The sequence below is a fragment of the Nothobranchius furzeri genome, chromosome 3 (assembly GCF_043380555.1).
Source record: "Nothobranchius furzeri strain GRZ-AD chromosome 3, NfurGRZ-RIMD1, whole genome shotgun sequence".
NCBI lineage: Eukaryota > Metazoa > Chordata > Actinopteri > Cyprinodontiformes > Nothobranchiidae > Nothobranchius > Nothobranchius furzeri.
The window spans coordinates 28,301,734-28,309,162 of record NC_091743.1 but is presented as its reverse complement, the minus strand read 5'-3'; the positions used below and the strand labels follow the sequence as shown (position 1 = coordinate 28,309,162).

General features: G+C 40.1%; 1 long non-coding RNA gene across 1 annotated transcript; it reads right to left on the bottom strand.

Moving 5' to 3' along the window:
• Positions 1-226: 226 nt before the first annotated feature.
• LOC139068831 (uncharacterized) lies at positions 227-1,383 on the bottom strand. Its single transcript, XR_011520087.1, has 2 exons — positions 1,203-1,383; positions 227-473 (listed from the first exon to the last, which is right to left on the bottom strand). It is a non-coding gene; the product is annotated as an uncharacterized lncRNA (long non-coding RNA).
• Between the last annotated feature and the right edge of the window lie 6,046 nt (positions 1,384-7,429).

The following is a 7,429-nucleotide window of genomic DNA, read 5'->3' as shown; positions in this document are numbered from 1 at the left end:
CTTCGTGCGACATAATTCTGGGTGCCATTTAAAAACCATAAGTGCTAATGACTCCATTCCTTTTTGTGGTTGTAGGTAGGGCTGCAACTAACGATTATTTTCATAATCGATTAATCTGTCGATTATTTTTTCGATTAATCGATTAATCGGTTTGTTATTGTTTAGCTATTTAACCTATACAAGTGATGGATGCATTTCAGTTAAGAACAAAAAAAACATAAGAGAATTGTGCAGTTGACTGCAATCTATTTTATTGCACATGAACACAGTCAGCAGTATAAAATGAGCTAAACAGTGCAAAATATCAGTCCAGAATAATTTTTAGCATTAGCTGGAAGCCTGCTCCTTCCACCATGGATAGTGGCCTCATGTCTTTTACCAGCATGTTTAGAATAGAGTTTGTAAGTGGTATGAATTGCTGGGGGGTGAGTGTCTTCTTCCCCATGTAGTTGTCCATCGTTGCTTGTTTTTTTCTGCATAAGAAACACAAATAGACTGAAATAAGTACACATATAAAATAAAGCAGCACACACACTACAACACTAAATCAATATTATATTATTTGAATTAATTAACAATATACAGTGATCATTTATTTTGAGGGTTACGTTCTACAAAATAGCCCGCAACAGGAGATATTCAGAAAAAAAGTAAAACATTTTTACTATTAAAAAGCTCTAAGTAAGAAGCTCATGAGGTTTTTACTTTGAGTCGGGAGTGTTTAAATTAGCCAGAGAAATGTGAAAAATGTTTATTTTGTGTAATACTGTTTAAGAAACATGATAAAAATGTGTTGTGAGGCGTTTTACAGCGTTAGATAGTAAAACAGCCTTTTAATAGTAAAAAAATGACTTTTTCTGAATTTCTCCTGTATTTAAAAATTGAAAGTGTACAACTATGCCGCGTTATATTCACCTGGACACAGCTTGTCTGTATATTTTTCTCCGCGGAGTTGTCCTTTTTTGAATGAGGAACATAGTTATGGGTTTGTGCCGTTTTTCTCTTAACGAGAACATTCTTATAAACAGACGTGCTAAATTTGGCAAGCGCATGATACACAACACGGAGGAGATTCACGATTGCATCTAGTCAATCAGAAGTAGAACACCGCAGACTGACGCGGCAAAAAAACATGTTTAACATCCACTATAACGAACTCAGCTAAAACACTAAGTCCAGCTTGTTTATTTTCTGTTACTTACCGGGCTGGCTCTTCCAAATGACGGCTCACTTGACCGCGGTGCTCTTCCTCTGCTGCATCAGCCCCCACATGCTTTCGTCTCAAATGTGCTCCCATACTCGTGAGGTTTTTGTCCGGGGTTTCTCTTCAGTTTTGTCGCTTCTATTTTTCTTCCGTATTTCCTCTTGTTCCGCCATTTTCTCACAGCAAGATGAGCGTCAGTAACGTGATACGTCATGAAAACCGAGGGCACCCATTGGCTCATTTCTTCTTCTACGGCTCCACTGGTAGATCAGTGGCTCATTACTGCCACACACTGGCGGCAAATTTAACAGCTTGTAACCGATGTCAGATTGTGGTAAAAAATAGACTTTATGCGGTAAAATATGATTATTAAACAACTAATCGATGACTAAAAAAGTTGTTAACTATTTTAATAATCGATTATAATCGATTAAATCGATTAGTTGTTTCAGCTCTAGTTGTAGGGGCGGTTGATTGGAGTATACTAAAACAAACCTGATCTCTCTAGGACATTCAGAAGCCAAGTTATAAGCCCACAAATGTGTAACTGGACTACTTCTTTAAATTGTCACCAGATCCGGTGACCTTTGGGACATGGTTTGACCTCCTTAGGAAAGTGCTATCATCATGAAACGTTCAGATCACTTACAACTCAATAGATTCTACCTTCCTGTAACGTTTCAGCCTGATTGGACCTTGTTTTCACACAAATGAACCCAGAATGATGTGAAATTGTGCTTCGTGCAACATAATTCTGGGTGCCATTTACAAACCATAAGTGCTAATGACTACATTCCTTTTTGTGGTTGTAGGGGCTGTTGTTTGGAGTACACTAAAACAAACCTGACCTCTCTAGGACATTCAGAAGCCAAGTTATAAGCCCACAAAGGTGTAACTGGACTACTTCTTTAAAGTGACACCAGGCCCGGTGACCTTTGGGACATGGTTTGACCCCCTATAGGAATGTGCGATCATCATGAAACGTTCAGATCACTTACAACTCAATAGATTCTACCTTCTTGTAACGTTTCAGCCTGATTGGACCTTGTTTTCACACAAATGGACCCAGAATTATGTGAAATTGTGCTTCGTGCAACATAATTCTGGGTGCCATTTACAAACCATAAGTGCTAATGACTCCATTCCTTTATGTGGTTGTAGGGGCTGTTGATTGGAGTACACTAAAACAAACCTGTCTAGGACATTCAGAAGCCAAGTTATAAGCCCACAAAGATGTAACTGGACTACTTCTTTAAAGTGACACCAGGCCCGGTGACCTTTGGGACATGGTTTGACCCCCTATAGGAATGTACGATCATCTTGAAACGTTCAGATCACTTACAACTCAATAGATTCTACCTTCTTGTAGCGTTTCAGCCTGATTGGACCTTGTTTTCACACAAATGGACCCAGAATGAAGTGAAATTGTGCTTCGTGCAACATAATTCTGGGTGCCATTTACAAACCATAAGTGCTAATGACTCCATTCCTTTTTGTGGTTGTAGGGGCTGTTGATTGGAGTACACTAAAACAAACCTGATCTCTCTAGGACATTCAGAAGCCAAGTTATAAGCCCACAAATGTGTAACTGGACTACTTCTTTAAATTGACACCAGATCCGGTGACATTTGGGACATGTTTTGACCTCCTTAGGAAAGTGCTATCATCATGAAACGTTCAGATCACTTACAACTCAATAGATTCTACCTTCCTGTAACATTTCAGCCTGATTGGACCTTGTTTTCACACAAATGAACCCAGAATGATGTGAAATTGTGCTTCGTGCAACATAATTCTGGGTGCCATTTACAAATCATAAGTGCTAATGACTACATTCCTTTTTGTGGTTGTAGGGGCTGTTGATTGGAGTACATTAAAACAAACCTGATCTCTCTAGGACATTCAGAAGCCAAGTTATAAGCCCACAAATGTGTAACTGGACTACTTCTTTAAATTGACACCAGATCCGGTGACCTTTGGGACATGGTTTGACCCCCTTAGGAAAGTGCTATCATCATGAAAATGTCAGATCACTTACAACTCAATAGATTCTACCTTCCTGTAACGTTTCAGCCTGATTGGAAATTGTTTTCACACAAATGGACCCAGAATGATGTGAAATTGTGCTTCATGCAACATAATTCTGGGTGCCATTTACAAACCATAAGTGCTAATGACTCCATTCCTTTTTGTGGTAGTAGGGGCTGTTGATTGGAGTATACCAAAACAAACCTGATCTCTCTAGGACATTCAGAAGCCAAGTTATAAGCCCACAAACGTGTAACTGGACTACTTCTTTAAATTGACACCAGATCCGGTGACCTTCGGGACATGGTTTGACCCCCTTAGGAAAGTGCTATCATCATGAAACGTTCAGATCACTTACAACTCAATAGATTCTACCTTCCTGTAACGTTTCAGCCTGATTGGACCTTGTTTTCACACAAATGAACCCAGAATGATATGAAATTGTGCTTCGTGCAACATAATTCTGGGTGCCATAAACCATAAGTGCTAATGACTCCATTCCTTTTTGTGGTTGTAGGGGCTGTTGATTGGAGTATACTAAAACAAACCTGATCTCTCTAGGACATTCAGAAACCAAGTTATAAGCCCACAAATGTGTAACTGGACTACTTCTTTAAATTGACACCAGATCCGGTGACCTTTGGGACATGGTTTGACCCCCTTAGGAAAGTGCTATCATCATGAAATGTTCAGATCACTTACAACTCAATAGATTCTACCTTCCTGTAACGTTTCAGCCTGATTGGACCTTGTTTTCACACAAATGAACCCAGAATGATATGAAATTGTGCTTCGTGCAACATAATTCTGGGTGCCATTTAAAAACCATAAGTGCTAATGACTCCATTCCTTTTTGTGGTTGTAGGGGCTGTTGATTGGAGTATACTAAAACAAACCTGATCTCTCTAGGACATTCAGAAGCCAAGTTATAAGCCCACAAATGTGTAACTGGACTACTTCTTTAAATTGACACCAGATCCGGTGACATTTGGGACATGGTTTGACCCCCTTACGAAAGTGCTATCATCATGAAACGTTCAGATCACTTACAACTCAATAGATTCTACCTTCCTGTAACGTTTCAGCCTGATTGGACCTTGTTTTCACACAAATGAACCCAGAATGATATGAAATTGTGCTTCGTGCAACATAATTCTGGGTGCCATTTAAAAACCATAAGTGCTAATGACTCCATTCCTTTTTGTGGTTGTAGGGGCTGTAGATTGGAGTATACTAAAACAAACCTGATCTCTCTAGGACATTCAGAAGCCAAGTTATAAGCCCACAAATGTGTAACTGGACTACTTCTTTAAATTGACACCAGATCCGGTGACCTTTGGGACATGGTTTGACCCCCTTAGGAAAGTGCTATCACCATGAAACGTTCAGATCACTTACAACTCAATAGATTCTACCTTCCTGTAACGTTTCAGCCTGATTGGACCTTGTTTTCACACAAATGAACCCAGAATGATGTGAAATTGTGCTTTGTGCAACATAATTCTGGGTGCCATTTACAAACCATGAGTACTAATGACTCCATTCCTTTTTGTGGTTGTAGGGGCTTTTGATTGGAGTACACTAAAACAAACCTGATCTCTCTAGGACATTCAGAAGCCAAGTTATAAGCCCACAAATGTGTAACTGGACTACTTCTTTAAATTGACACCAGATCCGGTGACCTTTGGGACATGGTTTGACCCCCTTAGGAAAGTGCTATCATCATGAAACGTTCAGATCACTTACAACTCAATAGATTCTACCTTCCTGTAACGTTTCAGCCTGATTGGACCTTGTTTTCACACAAATGAACCCAGAATGATGTGAAATTGTGCTTCGTGCAACATAATTCTGGGTGCCATTTACAAACCATAAGTGCTAATGACTCCATTCCTTTTTGTGGTTGTAGGGGCTTTTGATTGGAGTACACTAAAACAAACCTGATCTCTCTAGGACATTCAGAAGCCAAGTTATAAGCCCACAAATGTGTAACTGGACTACTTCTTTAAAGTGACACCAGGCCCGGTGACCTTTGGGACATGGTTTGACCCCCTATAGGAATGTGCGATCATCATGAAACGTTCAGATCACTTACAACTCAATAGATTCTACCTTCTTGTAACGTTTCAGCCTGATTGGACCTTGTTTTCACACAAATGGACCCAGAATTATGTGAAATTGTGCTTCGTGCAACATAATTCTGGGTGCCATTTACAAACCATAAGTGCTAATGACTCCATTCCTTTATGTGGTTGTAGGGGCTGTTGATTGGAGTACACTAAAACAAACCTAACCTGTCTAGGACATTCAGAAGCCAAGTTATAAGCCCACAAAGATGTAACTGGACTACTTCTTTAAAGTGACACCAGGCCCGGTGACCTTTGGGACATGGTTTGACCCCCTATAGGAATGTGCGATCATCATGAAACGTTCAGATCACTTACAACTCAATAGATTCTACCTTCTTGTAACGTTTCAGCCTGATTGGACCTTGTTTTCACACAAATGGACCCAGAATTATGTGAAATTGTGCTTCGTGCAACATAATTCTGGGTGCCATTTACAAACCATAAGTGCTAATAACTCCATTCCTTTTTGTGGTTGTAGGGGCTGTTGATTGGAGTACACTAAAACAAACCTGATCTCTCTAGGGTATTCAGAAGCCAAGTTATAAGCCCACAAATGTGTAACTGGACTACTTCTTTAAAGTGACACCAGGCCCTGTGACCTTTGGGACATGGTTTGACCCCCTATAGGAATGTGCGATCATCATGAAACGTTCAGATCACTTACAACTCAATAGATTCTACCTTCTTGTAACGTTTCAGCCTGATTGGACCTTGTTTTCACACAAATGGACCCAGAATTATGTGAAATTGTGCTTCGTGCAACATAATTCTGGGTGCCATTTACAAACCATAAGTTGTAATGACTCCATTCCTTTTTGTGGTTGTAGGGGCTGTTGATTGGAGTACACTAAAACAAACCTAACCTGTCTAGGACATTCAGAAGCCAAGTTATATGCCCACAAAGATGTAACTGGACTACTTCTTTAAAGTGACACCAGGCCCGGTGACCTTTGGGACATGGTTTGACCCCCTATAGGAATGTACGATCATCTTGAAACGTTCAGATCACTTACAACTCAATAGATTCTACCTTCTTGTAGCGTTTCAGCCTGATTGGACCTTGTTTTCACACAAATGGACCCAGAATGAAGTGAAATTGTGCTTCGTGCAACATAATTCTGGGTGCCATTTACAAACCATAAGTGCTAATGACTCCATTCCTTTTTGTGGTTGTAGGGGCTGTTGATTGGAGTACACTAAAACAAACCTGATCTCTCTAGGGCATTCAGAAGCCAAGTTATAAGCCCACAAATGTGTAACTGGACTACTTCTTTAGACACCAGATCCGGTGACCTTTGGGACATGGTTTGACCCCCTTAGGGAAGTGCTACCATAATGAAACGTTCAGATCACTTACAACTTAATATATTCTACCTTCCTGTAATGTTTCAGCCTGATTGGACCTTGTTTTCACACAAATAGACCCAGAATGATGTGAAATTGTACTTCGTACAACATAATTCTGGGTGCCATTTACAAACCATGAGTGCTAATGACTCCATTCCTTTTTGTGGTTGTAGGGGCTGTTGATTGGAGTACACTAAAACAAACCTGATCTCTCTAGGGCATTCAGAAGCCAAGTTATAAGCCCACAAATGTGTAACTGGACTACTTCTTTAAATTCACACCAGATCCGGTGACCTTTGGGACATGGTTTGACCCCCTTAGGAAAGTGCTATCATCATGAAACGTTCAGATCACTTACAACTTAATAGATTCTACCTTCCTGTAATGTTTCAGCCTGATTGGACCTTGTTTTCACACAAATGGACCCAGAATGATGTGAAATTGTGCTTCGTGCAACATAATTCTGGGTGCCATTTACAAACCATGAGTGCTAATGACTCCATTCCTTTTTGTGGTTGTAGGGGCTGTTGATTGGAGTACACTAAAACAAACCTGATCTCTCTAGGGCATTCAGAAGCCAAGTTATAAGCCCACAAATGTGTAACTGGACTACTTCTTTAAATTGACACCAGATCCGGTGACCTTTGGGACATGGTTTGACCCCCTTAGGAAAATGCTATCATCATGAAACGTTCAGATCACTTACAACTCAATATATTCT